General features: G+C 43.6%; 1 protein-coding gene across 18 annotated transcripts in view; it reads right to left on the reverse strand.

Annotated features, from left to right (window-relative positions):
- LOC101418824 (zinc finger protein 596-like) overlaps window positions 1-23,435 on the reverse strand; it is an 85,098-nt gene that overhangs the window by 53,894 nt on the left and 7,769 nt on the right. For 8 of the 18 annotated variants that reach the window (XM_071218395.1, XM_058306447.2, XM_071218391.1 and 5 more), the window contains exon 3: window positions 7,062-7,136. The exons of 3 other annotated variants lie outside the window; for them this stretch is intronic. The gene's annotated coding sequence lies outside the window, so the exon portion shown is untranslated. Of the gene's footprint in view, window positions 1-7,061; window positions 7,137-13,768; window positions 13,928-23,435 lie in introns of those variants that run through there. 7 more of the 18 variants (XM_023591533.3, XM_071218392.1, XM_071218390.1 and 4 more) reach the window with 5 other exon arrangements.

Genomic DNA, 23,435 nt, shown 5'->3' on the forward strand with positions numbered 1-23,435 from the left:
CCAAAGCAGATACTACCCCAAATAGTGGGGCTCCTGAGGGCTCCGGAGACACCAGGTCCTACAGTCAAGGCAGATAGCTCTAGAGTTTGGTGTCTTGCCAGTGGGCCCTACTTTGGATTTTGTGCTCCAAATGGGACAGAGATGGACTCAGATGTGACTTCTCTACACATGCCTCTTCTGTCCCTTTTATTGAACCTATGGTTGGCACTAGAATTGATAAGTTTATGTCCAAGAAACTTGAATCTCTGGACTGTCCATGTGGCAGCTGGGCCCTGAGCCTCAGTGGAGTTGCAACACCTACTCTCCAGCTCATTGGACTCACCCAAGACAACTAACAAGGTGAGGATGGTCAACCACCATACCAAGGAACTGAGAGAGTCTACAACTGCAAGCAAGAGAATCCCATCCATGAGCCACATGGGAACAAAACCCCTCTCAATTAGAGGTGGAGTGGGCATCACCATCCAGGAATCCTCAGGACTGGGGAAAAAATACGGACTAGAGTGGACTGGTATTCTACTATTGACCTGTTATGATTCTAAGGAATGGAAGACATTATATCACTGATGTGGAGAGAGTAGCCACTGGAGTTGCTGAAGGCAGGAAGAGGGAAAGAGGTATAATATGGGGGCATTTCTGGGACTTGGAATTGTCCTGAATGACATTGCAAAGACAGATACAGGAAATGAAATATTCAGCCATAACCTACAGAATGGAGTGGGAGAGAATGTAAACAACAGTGTAAACTATAATCCAAGCTGTACGGCAATGCTCCAAAATGTGTTCATCAACTGCAATGAATGTACTGCTCTAACGAAAGAAGTTGTTAATGTGGGGAAAAGTGAGAGGTGTGAGGAGTGGGGGCATATGGAAATCCCTGATATTTTTTATGTAACATTTTATGGAATCTAAGTATCTTTTAGATACTTAGATAATCCAGTTCAATGGACTCACCCAGAACAACTAATGGGGAGGAGACGATGGACAAATAACATACCAAGGAACCAAGAATGCCTATAACTGCAAGCAAGAGAGTCCCATTCACCGGATGTATGGGATTGAAGACCCCTTCAAATAGTGGTGGAGTGGGCATCACCATACCAGAGTCCTCAGGATTGTGAAATAAACTATGGACTAAAATAAACTTACTAGTATATTACAGATTTACTATGATTCTAGCAACAGAAGAAATACCATTATTGTGGAGGCAGTGATCCATAGATGTTCTGGGATTAGGGACAGAGAAAAATAGGTGTAATGGGGGGCATTTTCAGGACTTGGGAATCATCCTGAATGACAATACAACAACAGATACAGGCCATTATATATCCAGCCACAATCTAGAGTCGAATGGGAGAGAGTGTAAACTACAATGCAAACTATAATCCATGCTTAGTGACAATGCCCTAAAATGTGTTTATCAATTGCAATAAATGTACCATACTGATGAAAGATGTTACTAATGTGGGAAAATGTGGGAGATAGGGGGAACAGAGCATATGGGAATCCCTGATATATTCTCTGTAACATTTATATAATCCAAGTATCTTTTAAAAAATATAAAGAAACATTGGAGGCAAGAAGGCAGTGGGAAGAAATATTTACAAACTGCTGAAAGAATCAGAACCAAGAATTTTCTATCAAGACAAGCTCTCTTTCAAAACTGAGAGGAAGATTAAGACATTCTCAGATAAACAAAAGCTGAGGATTCATCACCACTTGACCTGCCCTACAATTAAAACTAAAGGGAATTCTTCAGACTGAAAGGAAAGGACACTAGACAGATGATCAAAGCAGCAGGAAAAAATAAAGATATCCAGTAAAGGTAATTATCTGGGTAATTATAAATACAAGTACTATTTTATTATATCTTTTGGTAAAGAATATACCATGTAAATGCCTTAAAGTAATCATCCATGTATGGTTTGGTACTCAAAAGAAATAAAGATGTAATCTGTGATAAGAACTTCGTAAAGAAGGGAGGATGGAGGAGTAGTGAAACAAAGTTTGTGGATGATATTCAAGTTAGGTTGGTATCAAATCTAAAGAGATTGTTATAGATTTAGGATGTTAACTTAACCCCCATGGTAACCACAAAGAAAATATCAGAAAAATATGCAAAAAAGGAAATAAGAAGTGATTCCAGCTAGTTTACTACAAAAGATCAACTAAATACAAAAGGAGGCAGTAAAGAATGAATTGAGGTATAAAAAAGTGTAAGACTTACAAAAACTAAATAGCAACATGGCAGAAGTCCTGCATTACCAGTAGCTATTTTTAAAATAAATGGCTTGCAATTTCTTCCATTGCCAGAGTCACAATAATTCTAAAGTAGAATACCAGTAAGTCCACTCTAATCCATACTTTATTCCTCCATCCTGAGGACCCTCAGACAGTGATGTCCACTCCACCTCTAAATCGAGAGGGGGCTTAGATCCCAGGTGGCTGATGGGTGGAATTCTCCTGCTTGCAGTTGTAGACTCTCTCAGTTCCCTGGTGTGGTGGATGACCATCCTTACCTCCCTGTTAGCTGACCTGGGTAAGTCCAACAAACCAGAGAGTAAGAGTTGCAACTCTGCTGAGGCTCAGGGCCCAGCTGACACATGGACAGCCCAGAGATTCAAGTCTCCTGAGCATATACCAACCCTAGCCAACCACAGGTGAGGAAAAGTGACAGAAGAGATGTATGTAGAGAGGTCATATCTGAGTCCAACTCCATCACACTCAGAAGAACAAATTCCAAAGTAGGGCCCACTGGCAAGGCACTGAACTCCAGAACCATCTGCCATGACCGTAGAAACTGTGTCTCTGTAGCCCTCAGGAGCACCACTACCTGGGGTTGTATGTACTTTGGCTGTCTCTGAGATCCTGCTGAGACTTGTGTAAGAGCGACCCCTCTGATGATCTCCCAATTCATTTTGAAGTCTCTTAGCCATATAAACTCAAACTCATTTGTCTTTATGATTTCCCCCTTTTATTTGAGGTCTTTTTCTAGTTGCATTACCATCTGGTGCTTGGTAGTAATCCCTCGGTGCCAGGGAGGCTCATCCTCGAGAGTCATGTCCCATGCTGGGGGGAAGGTAATACATTTACACACTGAGTTTGGCTTAGAGAGTGGCCACATTTGAGCAACATGGAGGCTCTTGGGAGGTAACTCTTAGTATCACTGATGTGGAGATAGTGGCCACAGGAGTTGCTGAGGGCAAGAAGAGGGAAGTAGAGGAAATGGGGGCATTTTCAGGACTTTGATGTCCCGAATGGTATTGCAGGGAAGATGCAGGACATTATATATCCTGCCATAACCCACTGAATGGACAGGGGAAGAGTGTAAACTACAATGTAAACTATAATCCAGGCAGTGTAGCAGTGCTCCAAAATGTATTCATCAAATGCAATGAATGTGCCCTACTGATGAAAGAGGATGCTGATGTGGGAAGAGTGGAGAGAAGGTGGGAACCTCGTTTCTTTTTTAATGTAATCTTTTTTGTGATATATGTATCTTTTTAAAAAGACAATAAAAAATAAATTTAAAAAGTAAATGGCTTAAATATTCCAGTCAAAAGGCAGAAATTAGAAGAATATATAAAAAAGCACGACAATCATATTCTGCTTACAAGAGACACATCTTAAATTCAAAGACACAAGGAGGTTAAAAGTGAAAGGATGAACAAATATTCCATGAATATATTAACAGTAACCAAGAGAGTGAGGATGGTTAAATTATCATCAGACAAAATAGACTTAAAGTCAAATACTCTTAGAAGGAACAAGGAAAGATTCTATAGATTGATAAAAGGGTCAATTATAAAAATATATGCACATAATTCTGAGGCCTGAAATATATGAACCAAACATTCACAGATTTGATGGGAGAAATAGGTAGTTCTATATTAATAGTAGAAGACTTCAATATACCCTCTCAGTATTGGCTAGCACTTTCAAACTGAAGGCCAAAAAGGAAATAGAGGACTTGAATAATACTATGTACTAACTACAACTAGCAGACCTATATAGATGTGTATAAAAGAGAGAGTATGTGTGTGTGTGTGTAAGAAATATGTAACACAAATCTGAAAACAAGAGTACATATGCACAAGGATCATATCCCAGAACAGGCTATATGTTATATCACAAAATAAGTCTCAATAAATTTAAAAAGATTAAAATCATATAAAGTATCTTATCTGACCACAATGAAATGCAACTGAAAATCCTTAACAGGAGAACTGGAAAATAACAAATATGTGGAAGTTAAACAATACACTTTTAAGGGCCCAATGGGTCAAAGAAATCAGCAGGAAATTTAGAAATATCTAGAGATGAATGAAAATGAAAACAAAAAAATACCCAAACTTATGACAAACATTAGACTGACAAAAAAAAAAGGGAGAGGATGCATTTAATAAAGATCATTTGCATTGAAAGGGGGAATATAACTGCTGACCTTACAGAAATAAAAGGATTATAAGAGGATATTAAGAATCACTGTATGCTAACAAATTAACTTACATGAAATGGACAAATTCCCAAAAACACACACACTGACTAAACTGACTCAAGAATAGATGATCTCAAAAGACCAAGAACAGGTTAAGTATAATGTCAGTTATCAAAAGCCTCCCAATGCAAAGGGCTTAATATCCATGATATATAAAAGGATCCTACAACTCAATGATAAAAAGACAAACAATCCAATTAAAAATGGGCAAAAGATTTAATAGACATTTTTTTCCAAAGCAAAAATACAAACGGGGGGGGAAGCACACACATGGAAAAAAGTTCAACATCACTAACTATTAGGGAAATGCAAATTAAAACTACAATGAAAGAGTATTTCATACCTATTCGAATAGCCGCTATTAAAAAACAGAAAACTACAAGTGTTGGAGAGGATGTGGAGAAACAGAAAAACTTATTTACTGTTGGTGGAATTGTACAATGGTGCAATGTTGTGGAAGACTGGTGGTTCCTAAGGAAGCTAAATATAGCTGTCATATGATCTTTCAGTCTGCTAGAAGGTACATATTCAGAAGAATTGAGAGAAGGGATTAGAACAGACATTTGCACACCAATGTTTATAGCAGCATTATTCACAATTGCCAAAAGATATAAACAATCCATTAGATGAATGGATGAACAAAATGTGGTATATGCATGTGATGGAATATTATTCAGCTGTAAGAAGAAGTGGATTCTTGATACATGTGACAACATGAATGAACCTTGAAGACATTATATTGAGTAAAACAAGCCACACACAAATGAACAAATATTATATGATCTCACAATATGAATTAAATATAATGAGCAAATTCATGGAGTTAACAGCTAGACTATAGGTAACCAGAAGATAGACTAAGGGTAGAGAATGGGAAGCTGAGGCTTAATTTGTACAGGATTTGTAATACAGTTGACTGTTCATGTTTGGAAATAGATAAAGAAAGCTCATTACGGTGATTTTAATTAACAGTGCTAATATATGGGTTGATTGTGGTTGCAAGGGAAAGTTTAGGTTCGTGCTAAATAAAAGAGTGGTATTTGGCGAAAATACACATAAAGCAAGCTATGGACTGTACAGAATAGTAATCTATTAATATGTCTTCCATTAATAGAAAAAAAAATTAAGCTAAGAAACCAGACACAACATACTACATATTTTTAGACTCCATTTATATAAAACATAAACATAAATAAATTTATAGAGATGGAATTAGATAGTGGTTATGTCCAGAAGGGGAAGGATAGCGGGATTGAGTGGTGACTGCTAAGGGGTAAGAGGTTTTTCTTTTCTGGGTAACGAAAATGCTCTAAAATTGATTGAAGAGATGAATGCACAATGCTGTTATTATACCAAAAACCATTTAATGTACACTTTAGATGGATTGTATAACATGTGAATACTTAATAAAATTCCTTTAAAAAAAAACCTCCTGATGTAGTAAAGCCAAGGACAATAAGGCTTTACTAGTGATTTAAACAGAATTTCTCCAAAGAAGATATACAACTACACAATAGAACATTAAATGATGCTTAACATCACTGGTTATCAGAGAAATAGATCAAATCACACTGAAATACCAATTCACATCCACTAGATGGCTATTTTTAAAAAAATGAAAAATAGAAAAGTTGGTGAAGATACAGAGAAATAGGAATCCTAATATATTGCTGCAAGTGGCATTGAAATGGTGCAGACACTGTGGAAATCAGCTTGGCAGTTCCACAGAAAGTTGAAAACAGAATTACCATATGACCCAGCAATCCGACATCTTGGTGTATACTCAAAAGAACTGAAGGCAGGGACTCTAATAGTTTTTGGTACACAGTGTTTACAACAGCATGTTCAAAGTACATGCCATTAACAGATGAATGAATAAACAAAAAGTGGTATACAAACAATGGAATATTATTCAGACATAAAAGTATATGACATTATGATGCACACTAGAACATGGATGAACCTTGGAGACATAAAGATGTGTAAAATAAGCCAGACACAAAATGACAAATATTGTCTGATCTTGTTTATATGAAATAACTAGAAGAAGGACATTTCATAGAGGCAGATAGTAGATCATATGTTTTCAAAGGCTGGAGGGGTTGAGAGGAAGGTGTTATTGTTTAATGGGTACAGTTTCTGTTTAAGTAATGAAGAAGTTGGGGTAATGGATATTGGTGATGGTAGCACAATATCATGAATGTAATTAATCTCATTGAAATGTCCACTTGAAAGCTGTTAAAGTTACTTTGAGAAGTATATATGGTACCTCAAGAACAAGCTTAAAAAAAAAAATACCATAATGAGATATGGCACCTCACACTGAGGAGACATTTTTTAATGTAACATTTTTTGTGATCTATGTATCTTTAAAAAAAAAAGACAATTTAATAAAAAAATTTTAAATTAAAAATAAATAAGTAAATAAATAAATACTTGCAAAGATGCAGAAAATCAGGAACATACATAGTTGGGAGGAATAAAAAATGAGACAACCACTAGGAAAACAGTTTAGAGAACATATAACTTCGCATGATCTGACATTATACTTCGAGGTACATACCCAAAAGAATGGAAAAGCAGGAACTCGAACAGATAGTTTTGTACACCAATGCTCACAGCAGCATTTTCGTAACAGCTAAAAGATGGAAGCAACCCAAGTATTAATTCACAGATAAGGCAATAAAAATTGTGGTCTACGCATACAATGGATTATTATTCAGCTGTAAAAAGAAGTCCTGCTAAATGCTAAAACATGGATGAACTAGAAGACATAGCATTAAGTGAAGTGTCCAACACAGAGACATATTGTATGATCTCACTTCTTTGAAACAACTGGAAAAATGCAAGTTCAGAGACAGAAAGTAAATTATAGCTTTCCTGGTGCAGGATAGAGGGGCAAGGAGAAGTTAATGCATGATGGGTACAGGATTTCTGTTTAGGTAATAATAGGAAAGTTCTGGTAATGGATGGTGTGGAGTTTATATTATTGTCAGTGTAACTAATCCCACTGAATGGTATGCTTGGGAGTGGCTGAGATGGGAAAGTGTATATTGTATATATGTTTTCACAATTAACAGAGCAACTAAAGTCAATGACAATTAAATGCAATACATGATCCTAGATGGGATCTAATAATGGAGGAGGAAACACTCAAAGAGACGTTATTGGGACATATTTTAAAAATTGGAATATAGACTATGCCTTATAGCAATATTAAATGTTTTTAACTTAAATGTATGTAAGGTAGTTACATTAGTGAATATGCTAGCTCTTAGGAAATGTACATGGAAATATTGTGTTCAAGGAGCATGGTCTATCCAATCTCTTCTTAAATGTTTAGGAGAGAAGAAGAAAGAAGGAAGGAATTGCAAAGGTAGCAAAATGTTAAATTAAGAGGTGGTTCTGGGTACAAGAAGCACGGATGTACATTGGAGGTCTTTATGTTTGCAATTGTCCTGTAAATTAGAAATTATTTCGATAATGTTAAAGAAAAAATAGAAAAAAAGAGATGAGAAGGGAATTAAAATGGTACACTGTAAAGTATCAATTAAAAACATTAACCAGGGAAGCGGACTTGGCCCAGTGGTTAAGGCATCCGTCTACCACATGTGACGTCCGCGGTTCAAACCTGGGGCCTCTTTGACCAGTGTGCAGTTGGTCCATGCACAGTGCTGATGCGTGCAAGGAGCGCCGTGCCACACAGGGTGTCCCCCGCATAGGGGAGCCCCACCCACAAGGACTGCGCCTCGTAAGGAGAGCCGCCCAGCACAAAAGAAAGTGCAGCCTGCCCAGGAATGGCACCGCACACACAGGGAGCTGACACAATAATATGACGCAATGAAAAGAAACACAGATTCCCGTGCCGCTGACAACAGAAGCAGACAAAGACAACGCAGCAAATAGACACAGAGAACAAACAGGGGGGAAGCGGAGAGAAATAAATAAACATTAACCAAAAATACATATTTTAAAAAGTGGAAATTTTAATTCTTTTGTTGTAAGCAATTTTATACATTATGCCAGTCTCTGCTCTAATTACCTAGTTTAATATTATTTCATTTAAAGCAATTACTCCATTAAAGCAGAGTGTGATATAAAAAAATGATGATGTAACCATTTACTGCCTATAAGAGACCCACTTAAATGTTTTTTTTTAGAAGGTACTAGGGATTGAACCCAGGGCCCCATATACAGGAACCAACCACTAAGCTCCAACCCCTCCCCAAGACCCACTTTAGATCTAAAGGCCCAAAGGAGTTGAAAGGGAAAAAATGGAAAACAATACCGACCTACTGCATGCAAATAATACCCAAAAGTGAGTCAGACTCACTAGAGTAATAGTAAACAAAATTAAAACATGGTTACAAAAGATGAAGTATTTAGAAATCTATAAAAGGGTTAATATATCAAGAACATATAATAGTTATGAATATATATGTAAAGAATACAGCACTTAAATATATGGAGGGAAAAAGTTAGAGATTTGAAGGGAGAAATAGATCTACCACAATAGTTGGAGAATTTAATTTCCCGTTTTCACAAATGGATAAAAAACCTAGGCATAATCAATAAGGAAAGAGGGCTTGAACACTAAAAGCCAACTAGATCCAGTAGAACATATTCTTCTCACGTGCACATGGAACATTCCCCAAATAGACCATACATTACCCCACGACATATGTAAAAACACTGAAACAGTAAGTATCTACTTTAACCAAAGTGGACTGAAACTAGATATCAATAATAGAAAGGAAATTAAAAAGTTCTACAAATATGTGGAAATTGAAAACAAACTCATATCAACCAGTGGGTCAAAAATGAAATCATGAGGGGAATTAGAAAACACTTTGAGATAAACTGAAACGAATACACAATATATCAAAACTTACAGGATGCACTGAAAACACTGCTACTGGAGAAATTTATAGCCCCAAACACCCATATTTTAAAAAGAATAACCATCTCAAATCAATAACATAGTTTTACATATTAAGGAAATACAAAAAAAAAAAAAACTACACCCAAAGCTGGTAGAAGGGAAGAAAATACAGGTGAGAGCAGAGATATATGAGACAACAGAAAAACAACAGAATCAACACAACTAAAAGTTGGTTCTTTAAAAAGATCAACAAAATTGAAAATCCTACAGGTAGGCTGATTAAGAATAAAGAAGAACAAATTCACTAAAGTTAGTAATAAAAGTTATTGGTGACATGTCTAAAATGGGTATTAAAAGTATACTCTAAACAACTGTGTCCCAACAGATCATGTATCTTTGACAACACGGAGCAATTCCTAGAAACACATTGTGACCCAACAGATTAGGTATCTTTGACAACATGGACCAACCCAGAAACACACCTTGCCTTGTTTATATTATTTACTCTTAACAACTCACTGCTCTGAAAGAAAAAAAAATCGTGCATATTTTTAAAAATACATTTTATGCAATCATGAATTCTATTTTTTACATTACTCATATTTTTATGTTACCCTTTAACTTTCCAGTCTGGCCATCTTGCAACATTCTTAAGGGAAGTTTCCATCTCTCTGAGTCAGGGCTGTGTCAGTGAATGGAATTATACAGGCAAACCAATCCTCTGCCCTGTGGTGTTTCAGTTTGGTTTAGAAGAGAATTTACAGTGAAAATAACAGTGTTAACTTACCTACCTAGTATTGAAGGAATTCATTTGTTTAGGTGGGACAAACCCTTGCAAAGAAATGTGTGCTAGCTGAAACCTTATTTAACTAGGCAAAGTCTTAGAAAATTTGCTTGGCATACAAACTGGTTTATTGGGAAAATGTACAAAATCCCACAAGAGAAGACTGCTCTGCAGAAATTGAGAGCAGAATGAACTGCCGGCAATTGGACTGGACTGGACTGCAGAGGGCAGCAGAAAGAAGCATTCAGGATCTCAAGAGACTATCGAAAGCCTTACGGTCCTAGTTCGAAAGGCAGTGCGAACCCATCAACAAAGTTAAAGAATGACATGATGAGGTATTTATGCCCAATAGAGCCCCTTGGTTTAGGATGCACTGACATAAGGACAAGCGTGCATACCACGTAAAACTTTAGAAGGGTATTGGTGAATTTTATATACTCAATGATGGATGCCCACAGGACTTGATGAAAGAAATGGGACCTGTGATATAGCATGTAATTGGGAAAATGAAGTCAGGAATAATTTAACCCCTATTCCCTGAATCCCACCTAGACTAAGTACAGATGTCTTACATGCTGCCTCACTGAATCAACTTGAAGGGTATCCCACTAATGTAATCTGGGACAATTTGTGCATTAAAATAATAACAGATGAGAACATATTGAATAAAAGTGAATAAATCAATCTTTAGTGCTGTAACAAATAAACAGGAAGCAAGCAAACCTTTGTAAGGTAGAAAGCCAAGTAAGAAATAAAAGAGTAGTGTTGGAAATGGCAAAAATATCACCATTTGACAACCACCAGAGTAGTGGTCAATTCAGATGAGAGGATGATGAGTGGATGATAGATGCCACGATACTGATATCAAAATATGTCCTCGTAAAATGTCATTATAAAGTTAAAACATGTTTTTGCATGGGGGGAACCCGACAAAAATTTCATCAGGTTTTCAAGTTCACAGGACCAGTGGGTGAGGCAGTAGATCTCGTGTGCCTCCAGACCGGCTGCACTGAGGAGAGCAAAGCCTCAGGCTGAGTTCTTGCTGAGAAGGTAGGGCCTAAATCTCAAGAGGAAACCGGGGGAGGACAGATTGGGCTCATCTGTGCTCCTCAAAGTTCTCAGATGTGAAAATGAAAGAACCTCTAGGAAGGAGTTCCATATTGTAGTTGACTAGATAAAGAAGACTGGAAAAATAGATATTTTCGAGACAGTTTGGGAATGGCACAGTAGGTAGAAGTTGAAGGGGTCTGTGAATGGGATTACATCATTAAAGCAAAGTTGATTTCCTGATTTGAGGTTTTCTAGGAGTGTGTCCTTGTTTTGCAGATTTATATACTGGGGTATTTTTGTGAAATGTTTGTTAGTAGGCAAATATGGTAAAATTAAAATAACTGGGGACTCTTAGTGAAGGGGTCAGGAGTTCTCTGTACCACCTCTTGCAATTTTTTTTAGGAGGTACCAGAGATTGTACCCAGGATCTCATACTGATGTGGGTTATGGGTGGGAGGCTCTTTGTCTCTTCAGAGATAACCTAAACTATCTGTGACTTGTGGGTGTGGGATGATAAAAGGCTGCATTCCTGCCCTTGGTGAGCAGGAAACAGTTTAACAATGCAAGGTCTATAAACTTTAAGTATTCAAGGGAAATGCAAACCAAATATGCTAAAAGCTTATCTAGAATGCCTGGGGTCCATGCTAAAAGCTTAACCTAAGATGTGGAAGATATATATGCTAATTCAAGCCTATTGAGAACTGAAACAAGGACCATTTGGCCTTTCCTCTCTGTATAAAAAGGACTCAATAATCTTGTTCAGGGCTCGGGATTAAAACAGAAAGCTCCCAAGTCCCGCCCGCCGTCAATAAACCATTTTTCCTTCTCAAAATCATTCCTGAGTCCTGGCATCTCTATACGCAAATAATTGAACCTCTCTCAAATTCTACAACAATACATGAGATGGAGGAGTTCAACCACTAAGCTACAACCACTGCTCTGGCAATTTTTTATGTTTGATATTATTTCAAAATAACTGACTTTTAGTAGCATGGTAGCCCATGTCACTACCATGCTACTGAAGTATTAAGGCCAAATCTACTTAAATGCAGTTCAACCAAAGATATTTACTTTCAATAAATACATATGATTTACAAAAAACAGCAGCCTTTGACATGGCTCTTAAATAAACTGATTGTTTAAGTCCTGGGAAAATTTCAACTTAAGTACTTTTCAGCAGAACACAATAGTAGGTATTGAAAATCACATTCTTGTTTTGAACTTCAAAAACTGAATTTTGTAAATAGAAATGGGGAAAACATAGTCTTCGTAACTAACACAGCTATTACATGGGTATGACAGTGGTTGAAAGGGAAAGTCTACGATCATATATATTATTAGGGGGAAAGCTAAAAGTGTGACATGGGACGTATAAGATAGTAAAACCTCATTTAAAACACGAGTATGGGTGCTGCGTATATAAACCTGTTTCTACAAATTATAAATATCCAGTATCCCAGAGAGAAGGAGAAAGAAATCAACTATGTACAACAGGGGAAGCATAGAGATAGAGAAGTGAATTTTGTTTGGTTTTTGTTTATTACTATTACTGGGATAATGAAAGTACTCTAAGAATGACTGAAGTGACAAATGCACAAATAAGTGATTACATCAAATACCACTGATGTACACTTTGGATAGATTTGTGCCTTATTAATATGTATCAATAAAATTCATTTGTTAAAAAAAACTTATTTCTGTTGATGCATAAATGTTACTTAGTGCAAACTTATCCTAATTTGAAGGTGGCATATATTGTAAATTCACACAGCAAACAACTAACCAATTTAGAGTGTACAATTCACGGGTATTTAGTACATTCTCAGGCTGAGTCGCCTCTATATACCTATCTTTTAAATCGTAACAGTCACACTGAAACAAAAAGACATGTCAGCAAGCTAAATTTAAAAGTAATTGAAGATCCTCTCCTGGTCACGAGAAATTGTACAACGTGGCAGTTTTGTCATTTGAAAACAAGATTTAAATGAAAAAGAATCTTTCAAAACCTTTACTCAAAAGTTTGCTTTTATTAAAGGCAGGAAAATAAAATTACTATAAACTTTAGAACTGAGCGGTAACTAAGATTTAAAAGTAATGCTTGTTGCTATGGGGGGAGGAGTGGGGGAGGGGGTGGGGGTATATGGGGACCTCATATTTCTTGAAATTAATATTTTTTAAAAAAAGACAAAAAATAAAAGTAATGCTGGGGTTTGTGTACCCGTACTTATAAATTTTTCAACATTTTTTCAACTATGTAAGCGGTGCGGGAAAAGTTAACCGATGTAAAATAATGAAGGAAAGGGAACGCTCGGCAGCGCCCCTCGCGCTCGCCGCCGGCTCGGGGGACCGGCTGTGCCCACTCCTCCCCTGAAGCCGCAATGCGGTGCCTTTCCGTTGGACAGCGCCGGCGTTTTCCTTCTCTCTGAGGAGCAATCGGCACCGTCTCCGGCAAGAGTCCTGAGCCCGTAAAAAGTCCTCTAACCGGCCAAATTCCGAGCCGGCGGAGCCCGCAACGGACGGACTCTTGGTAAAACACGTCTTGCTAAAATGTTACCTGAGACGACGAGAAGAAAGCACACGGGAACAGTGCAGGGAAAGAAAGTCCTGGACCCACTCCTTCAGAGGAAAGCCGCTCGTCGGGGCGGCCGCAGCGCGCGCCTCCGCGCCTGGGGAGGACCCGCCCCTCACCCACCGCCGCGGCCCCGCGCGCGCGCCTCCGCGCCTGGGGAGGACCCGCCCCTCACCCAGCGCCGCGGCCCCGCGCGCGCGCCTCCGCGCCTGGGAAGGACCCGCCCCTCACCCAGCGCCGCGGCCCCGCGCGCGCGCCTCCGCGCCTGGGGAGGAGGCGGCCCTCACCCAGCGCCGCGGCCCCGCGCGCGCGCCTCCGCGCCTGGGGAGGACCCGCCCCTCACCCAGCGCCGCGGCCCCGCGCGCGCGCCTCCGCGCCTGGGGAGGACCCGCCCCTCACCCAGCGCCGCGGCCCCGCGCGCGCGCCTCCGCGCCTGGGGAGGACCCGCCCCTCACCCACCGCCGCGGCCCCGCGCGCGCGCCTCCGCGCCTGGGGAGGACCCGCCCCTCACCCAGCGCCGCGGCCCCGCGCGCGCGCCTCCGCGCCTGGGGAGGACCCGCCCCTCACCCAGCGCCGCGGCCCCGCGCGCGCGCCTCCGCGCCTGGGGAGGACCCGCCCCTCACCCAGCGCCGCGGCCCCGCGCGCGCGCCTCCGCGCCTGGGGAGGACCCGCCCCTCACCCACCGCCGCGGCCCCGCGCGCGCGCCTCCGCGCCTGGGGAGGACCCGCCCCTCACCCACCGCCGCGGCCCCGCGCCCGCGCCTCCGCGCCTGGGGAGGAGGCGGCCCTCACCCAGCGCCGCGGCCCCGCGCGCGCGCCTCCGCGCCTGGGAAGGACCCGCCCCTCACCCAGCGCCGCGGCCCCGCGCGCGCGCCTCCGCGCCTGGGGAGGACCCGCCCCTCACCCAGCGCCGCGGCCCCGCGCGCGCGCCTCCGCGCCTGGGGAGGACCCGCCCCTCACCCAGCGCCGCGGCCCCGCGCGCGCGCCTCCGCGCCTGGGGAGGACCCGCCCCTCACCCACCGCCGCGGCCCCGCGCGCGCGCCTCCGCGCCTGGGGAGGACCCGCCCCTCACCCACCGCCGCGGCCCCGCGCCCGCGCCTCCGCGCCTGGGGAGGAGGCGGCCCTCACCCAGCGCCGCGGCCCCCGCGCGCGCGCCTCCGCGCCTGGGAAGGACCCGCCCCTCACCCAGCGCCGCGGCCCCGCGCGCGCGCCTCCGCGCCTGGGGAGGACCCGCCCCTCACCCAGCGCCGCGGCCCCGCGCGCGCGCCTCCGCGCCTGGGGAGGACCCGCCCCTCACCCAGCGCCGCGGCCCCGCGCGCGCGCCTCCGCGCCTGGGGAGGACCCGCCCCTCACCCACCGCCGCGGCCCCGCGCGCGCGCCTCCGCGCCTGGGGAGGACCCGCCCCTCACCCACCGCCGCGGCCCCGCGCCCGCGCCTCCGCGCCTGGGAAGGAGGCGGCCCTCACCCACCGCCGCGGCCCCGCGCGCGCGCCTCCGCGCCTGGGGAGGAGGCGGCCCTCACCCAGCGCCGCGGCCCCGCGCGCGCGCCTCCGCGCCTGGGGAGGACCCGCCCCTCACCCAGCGCCGCGGCCCCGCGCGCGCGCCCCGAGCAGCGCCTCGGCGGGCCGGCAGCGCGCGGCGGGGAGCAGGGCGCCGCTTCCGGGCGGCCGCCAGGACAGCGGGTGTCGCGCGCCCCCTGCAGGCTGGCGGCCGCGGCTCGGGAGGCGCGCCGGTCCCGCGCAGCCCGGGACTCCTCTCCGGGGTTCGGCGCCAGCAGACCCAGCCCGGGTGGAGTGGTCTCAGCGCAGTGAGCCCTGAAGGTTCCGAAAGACGGTCCCACGGAAGGGGCAGCAGTCGGGGGGCTCCGCGCCACACTCGGCCTGGCAGCCAGGCTCTGGGCGCCGCCCTCGCCCGTGTGGAGGGTGGCGGGACAACGCCCCTGCTGAGGCACCCAAGCGCACGGCCTCTCGCTCACCGTCTCTGCGTGAGGAGGAGCGCGGCACCCGAGGCGGAGGCCTGCTCCGAGTTCCTGCGGGAACCTATGAAGAGCTCGGGCTAGTACCTGTGCTCCCTGTTCGTTCTTTTATCATCTGTTCTCATAAAAAATGAAACCTGTGAGCAAGTCTCAGTAACACTTCCCCGTGGAAGTCCGACTGCCGTCCCATTTTGCCACAATACTTTCTTCAGAGGTGCGACCTGTGGGGTTCATCCGTATTTTTCCAAATTCCTACTCATAGCAGTGACAAGGCAAATGACAACACTTGACCCAATCATTGTGACTGCTGTATGAAATTCGAGCAGGAAGCAGCTGGGAGAGTGAGAACGAATGAGTTAGGTTGAAGGGGAATGGCAGGGTGTAGGAGTATGTCCGCTCATAATCCAGGGCTCAAGGATCAAAACCATGCTCTGCTCAGCCATGGCCCTTATCTCCCAGCCCTCCCGAAGCCAGCTAGTAAGACAGGGAATCAGTACCTTGTAGAATTTGAGAGAGGCTCGATTATTTGCATATAGAAAATCCAGGACTTATGAATGATTTTGAGAAGGAAAAATGGTTTATTGATGGCTGGCCGTGCCAGCCAGACTCAGGAGCTTTCTGTTGCAAACCTGAGGGGGGAACAAGATTTTCAAGTTCCTTTAATACCAGGTGGGGAGTCAAATGGTGCTTTTATCAAAGAAAACTACTTTCTTTGTTAGTTAAGTCTTTGCCTGAGTACCAGGTAGGTTTTGAATTAACATATTGCCCACACCTCAGGTGAGCTTGAATTAGCATCTTGCCACATTCTGTCTGGATGCAACTTTGAATACACATTCAGTCTTATATCCTTTCTGAACATTTAAAGCCCACATCTCTTAACTGGATTTCTAGAGACTAGGCACACTTGGATATAGAATTAGATGATTTTGAATTTATGCACAGGCTATATTATATTTCCCATTTGAGGCCAAGTCCAAGTTCCCTAAAGTTTTGGCATCACCACCATCAGAGTTTCCCTGGACTGACTGGTATGTATAGAGTTTGCATTGCTAAATTGCCTCCTGGGACTGGAGTCGTTGCCATGGTCACCAAGAGCAGGACTGCAGCCTCTTACCATCCCACAAGTCAGGACAGACAGTTTAGGTTAAGGTTATCTCTGAAGAGACAAAGAGCCTCCCACCCGTAGCCCACATCAGTAGATGGATCTGGAACTTGGCGAGAAGTCCACGTGGACATCGATACCTCCAAGACGGCTGCTGGAAGACCCTCCCCGAGATTCTGCCAATGAGAACCAGACTTCCTCCAGAAGCCAGGAGAAGCCCGGGATATTCCCCAAGGACTTTATCATTGGGCCCTCCTGGGGGATTGATGGGTGGGGTAATCAATCAAAACAGCAAATAGATGGAACCCCTCCCCTGCCATTAGCAAAGGTGGTGTAATTAAAAGTTCAAAAAGCAGGTGCAGGCCTGAACTCCTCTCTCGCCTTTGGACCCCTGTCCCTGCCCTCTGCTCCCTGCTCTGGCTGCTTTTCCTCTGCCATGATCCCCATGCAAGTAAAATCTGGGCATTTATAATCTATAACGGGGAATTGTAGTCTGTAAAAATCAGCCCACTTTATCATTTTTCAGCCCCTTCCTCTTAACCTGGGGCCCACGAGCTATTATTTTCTCCCATTTCTTGTCCCTCCCTACCTGAATAAATTACTGGTCTAACTCACCCTACATGCTCTTGAAATTCATTTATGCAGCATAGTTAAGAACCTAGACAAAATCCAGTAACATGGCCTTTTAACTATGACCTCTAGGATACGAAGATAATCACTTTCACCTCCCTTTGACTTGGCCACTTCCATGTAAGACATAAAGTTAAATATCATACTCTGCCTCAGTATTTTCTGGGTTAGGGAAAATGAGTGACTGGATTTCCCCAACGGTTGAGTGTTCTCAGGTCCCTTGCAATTGTTAACCTGTGGCCCAGTGCTGGGCTAGTTGAAGAAAGCCCTTTAATAATAGCCTGAGGCTAAAACACTAACTCCAACTGCAGGTGAGCTGGTAAGTTTCCGAATTCCTGCATTTGAATGAAGGGACTCAAGCCAGCTATAGGATTTGGGAACAAAAGCACTGCATTTCATCTTAAAGGGTGAATTCTGCCCCTATTCCACAGGAAACAATCCCCTGGAGAGTACCAAGACCAAAACAGGTTAGTTTTGCTCTGGCACCCACAAGTCAGGACAGACAGTTTAGGGGGAATACCCAATACAAAACCTGGTCTCAGCAGGTAAATAATACATATGTTGAAGTAAAAACAGACTTCCCATATTCCTTCAATCATGGATCTTTGCACTCTGACTTTGAGAAATGAAGCCGGAGAAAGAGGTGAGGATCTGAGACGTGTGGAGAATGTGATCTGAACCCTGGGAGACTTCAAGTTCTCAGAAAGAAGGCAGAGACAGGCTGGCAAAACCACGTTGTCTACAGGTCCCTGGATCGGGGGGAAGGGAGAACAGGGTGCCAGCTAGGATTTTATAGCCACAAATGTCCGGATTTTTTAGAACAGGACAAAAATTAAGAAGGGGAGATTATTCCAAATATACTTGTGTTTCTGACAACACGAGCAGCTGCATATACCATAATGTACAGGGTACATTTAATGTACATGAATGAACATTGAAATTGTAACTGCTGCTCTCAGAGCTGAGCCACTTGGGAGGCTGACCCAGAGACCAACTCTGTGGTCTTTATTGAAGTAGGAAGGCTCATGACTGTTCTTGATCATTACAAAATTCAAAACCCATTTTAAAGAACATTAAGTAAAACTGGCACTGAATTACTGTGTAGGAAATCATATATATGTATGTATGTGTATACGCGTTTGTATTTATAAATAAAAATATGTACATATATATGTATGTGTATTGTATACCTAAATAGGCAAATTTTTAAACGTATAGATGCATGGAGATATATATATATGTATTTTGGAATGGTAGAGAATGAATCATTTTTTTAAAATAGTGTTTGCCTCTTTGAGATGAGTATAAGAGTTCATTTCCACTGATGTACTGCAGGGTTTGAAATGTTCATGCTCCACGTGTAATTCAGGTTACCTGGACCACCCAAGCCATGGCTGGAGCTGATGGGGGCTATGGGTGGGAGGCTCTTTGTCTCTTGGGAGATAACCTTAACCTAGGCTGTCTGTCCTGACCTGTGGGTGTGGGGTGATGGGGGGCTGCAGTCCTGCCCTTGGTAACCATGGCAACGACTCCAGTCCCAGGAAACAGTAATAGGAAATGGCTTCATGAACTTCACACCCAAATCTTGAGCAGGAAAAGAACAAATAGATAAATGGGGCTTCCTCAAAATTAAAGCCTTTTGCACCTCAAAGGAGTTTATCAAGAAAGTGAAAAGACAGCCTACACAATGGGCGTAAATATCTGGTAACCATGTATCTGATAGGAGCCTAATATCCAGCATATATAAAGAAATCCTATATCTCAAAAATATTTAAAAAAAAAAAAGCCATTCAAAAAATGGGCAAGAGGGAAGCGGACTTGGCCCAGGGGATAGGGCGTCCGTCTACCACATGGGAGGTCCACGGTTCAAACCCTGGACTTCCTTGACCCATGTGGACCTGGCCATGCACAGTGCTGGTGCGCACAAGGAGTGCCGTGCCATGCAGGGGTATCCCCCACGTAGGGGAGCCCCACTTACAAGGAGTGCGCCCCATAAGGAGTACCACCCAGTGCAAAAGAAAGTACAGCCTGCCCAAGAATGGCGCCACACACATGGAGAACTGACACAACAAGATGACGCAACAAAAAGAAACACAGATTCCCATGCCACTGACAACAACAGAAGTGGACAAAAAGAAGAACACACAGCAAATGCACACAGAGAACAGACAACTGGGGGGGGGAAGGGGAGAGAAATAAATAAATCTTTAAAAAAAAAAAATGGGCAAGAGATTTGAATAGTCGCTTCTCCAAAGAAGAAATACACATGGCTAAAAAGCACATGAAAAGATGCTCGACATTACTAGCTATTAGGGAAATGCAAATCAAAACTACTATGAGATACCTTCTTACACCTATTAGACTGGTGGCTATTCAAAAAACAGAGGACTACAAGTGTTGGAGAGAATGTAGAGGAATAGGAACCCTCATCCACTGCTCGTGGGAATGTAGAAGGATCCAGCCATTCTGGAGGACAGTTTGTCAGTTCCTCAAAAAACTAGCTATACATTTGCCGTATGATCCAGCAATTCTTCTACTGGATGTACACCCAGAAGAACTGAAAACAAAGACATGAGCTGATATATGCACACCAATGTTCATAGCAGCATTATTTACTATTGCCAAAAGTTGGAATCAACCCAAATGCCCATCAGCAGATGAATGGATAAACCAAATGTGTTATATATATATATATACATTGGATACTACTCAGCTATTAGAAGGAATACAGTACTAACACATGGGATAAAATGGATGAATCTTGAGGACCTTATGTAGAATGAAGCAAGCCAGGCATTGAAGGACATATACAACATGAACTCTCTGATATGAATTAAGCAAATCAAGCTGTCTCAGAGAGATAGAGACTGAAGATAGGCTTACAGGATACTGGGGGAGAAAGGAAGGTTGTGAGCCAACACCCACACAGGCGAAATCTATGATAAAGTGGAGGTAAGTAGTTGTGCAGTGAAGGGATAAGACGGGGGCATAGGGATACTATTGGTTGGGCTTTGCAGGCTTGCGGGGTCTAGGGTTTGGAGTATGGGTCAGATGGTCCAAGGAATTGGGGGGAGTGTTGAGGGGAGTAAGTGAACACAGGGAGTTGTCAGGTATGTGATTAAAGTATGATGTTGTGAAAACTTTTCAGAAAATATAATAAGGAAGGGTTACTGGTGTAAGGTGTTTGACGGGGGCATCTGGCATAGGGTGCACATGGGGCAGCCTTCTAGGGAGTGTGTGAGTGCTCATCATGTCATAGTGTGTTATATCAGTGGGTGGAGACCCATGCAATGAGCAGGAAGGTGTTATGCCCCCATCCTGGGGAGGCCTGATATCCTCAAAGAGAGGGGAGGATGTGCTCGAGAGCATGGGTGGCTCCCAATGGGGGAGGGCAGACTAGTGTGTCAAGCTGTCAGCATTGCTACAAGTATCTATGAATCTTGTCCTTCAAGCAGTGAAGCTTGGTTCTCACTGTGGGCCCTGCGGCGGGGGGGGGGGGGGGGGGAGAGCAGAATAGAATAGTTGGAACAGGGGGTAACTGGGGGGCAATGAAAGTGTTCTGCATAATCCTGCAATAACGGATGCAGGCCATGTTAAATATCAACAAAAATTTATACAGGTATAGTCTACAATGTAAATCATAATGTAACCAAAAATTTATAAAAGTGTATAGTCTAAAATGTAAACCATAATGTAAATCATAACGTAACCATGGTTGGTAGCTATGTTTCAATATCTGTACATCAGTTGAAGCAAATGTAACATCCACATGTAAAAAGATCTTTGCCTGGGAAGGGGGAAAAAGGTTTGATGTTGGGTATATGGGAGTCCCCTATATTCTATATGTGACTTTACTGTGACCTAAAATTTTTTGAAGACATAATCATGGAAAAAAAAAGAGGATGTAGACGCTAAGGAAGAAATGGAAGAGACTACCTGGCTTCTGTACATATAGGGCAATACCTATTACAGTGATGAAAGACAATATGTCAAAAAAAAATGTTTCTATTTTTCTTTTTTTAATACCCCAATTTATTTTTTACTTTATTTTCATTTTTCTAAATTATTATGTATTCTTTCTCTAATCTTTAAACCTATCATTACTATTTCATTTTCCTATTAATTGAATTTGGCGATATATTAGGCTTCATTTTTGAAGTAGTTTTGGATCACAGAGGTGTTCAGCTATGGCAGGGGAGGAGCATTGGTGTGGGGTGTCATTGATGCGGGATGTATGGGTGGGAGGGAGTTCTCCAGGGCATGCATATAGGGTATATAAATATATTTGAATATTCATTGGGTATTGTCATAGTAGGTAGAGTTTCACATGACAATTGAGGGACTGCTAAACTCACATCCTGAGGAGCTCTGTCACATTCCCCAATGGAAAAGCAACAATCCCCCAAGTGCAAGGGCAAAGACCAGTAAAGAAAGATGGTCCAGTGATGGGCCTTTGACACTAATGACTATGCTTATGACCCTGTGTACTTGAAATTTCAACTTGGCATGGAGCTGCAGAGTGCCTAAGAGTTATCTCCTGAGAACCTCTATGCTGCTTAAATGTGGCCACTCTCTAAGCCAAACTCAGCATGTAAATGCATTACCTTCCCCCCAGTGTGGGACATGACTCCCTGGGATTAACCTACCTAGTGCCAAGGGATTACTACCAAGCACCAGATGGTGATGCAACTAGAAGAAGACCTTAAATAAAATGGGAAACTGGTAAAGACAAATGAGTTTATATGGTTAAGAGACTTCAAAGTGAGTCAGGAAGTCATGAGAGGGGTCACACTTATGCACATCTCAGTAGGATCCCAGAGACAGCCAAAGTACATACAACCCCAGGCAGTGGTGCTCCTGTGAGTTATGTAGACACCCAGGTCCTACGGTCATGACAGATGACTCTGGAGTTCAGTGCTTTGCCAGTGGGCCCTACTTTGGAATTTGTGCTACTGAGTGTGATGGAGTTGGACTCAGATGTGACCTCCTTGCATGCCTCTTCTGTCACTTTAACTGAACCTGTGGTTGGCACTGGAGTTGGTGTATGCTCAGGAAACTTGAATCTCTGGGCTGTCTATGTGCCAGCTGGGCCCTGGGCCTCAGCAGAGTTGTGATACCTCCTCTCCAGTTGATTGAATTTACCCAGGTCAGCTAACAGGGAGTTGAGGAAGGTCAACCACCACACCAGGGTATCAAGAGTCTATAATTCCAAGCAGGAGGGGAAACGGACTTTGGCCCAGTGGTTAGGGCGTCCGTCTACCACATGGGAGGTCCGCGGTTCAAGCCCCGGGCCTCCTTGACCCGTGTGGAGCTGGCCCATGCGCAGTGCTGATGCGCGCAAGGAGTGCCCTGCTACACAGGGTGTCCCCCGCGTAGGGGAGCCCCACGCGCAAGGAGTGCACCCATAAGGAGAGCCGCCCAGCGCGAAGGAGGGAGCAGCCTGCCGAGGATGGCACCGCCCACACTTCCCGTGCCGCTGACGACAACAGAAGCGGACAGAGAAACAAGACGCAGCAAAAAGACACAGAAAACAGACAACCAGGGGAGGGGAGGGGAATTAAATAAATAAAAATAAATCTTTAAAAAAAAAAAAAATTCCAAGCAGGAGAATCACATCCATCAGCCACATGGGATCTAAGCTCCCTCTCAATTTAGAGGTGGAATGGATATCACCATCCCAGGGTCCTCAGGATAGAGGAATAAAATATGGATTAAAGTGGACTTACTGGTATTCTACTATAGAATTATTGTGACTCTAGCAATGGAATAAATTATATCATTGATGTGGAGACAGTGGCCACGGGAGTTACTGATGGCAGGGAGAAGGAAAAAGAGGTGTGATATGAGGGCATTTTGGGGACTTGGAATTGTCCTCAATGATATTGCAGGGACAGATGCAGGACATTATATTTCCTGCCATAACCCACTGAATTGGCTGGAAGAGAGT

Source organism: Dasypus novemcinctus, chromosome 11 (assembly GCF_030445035.2).
Source record: "Dasypus novemcinctus isolate mDasNov1 chromosome 11, mDasNov1.1.hap2, whole genome shotgun sequence".
Classification (NCBI taxonomy): domain Eukaryota; kingdom Metazoa; phylum Chordata; class Mammalia; order Cingulata; family Dasypodidae; genus Dasypus; species Dasypus novemcinctus.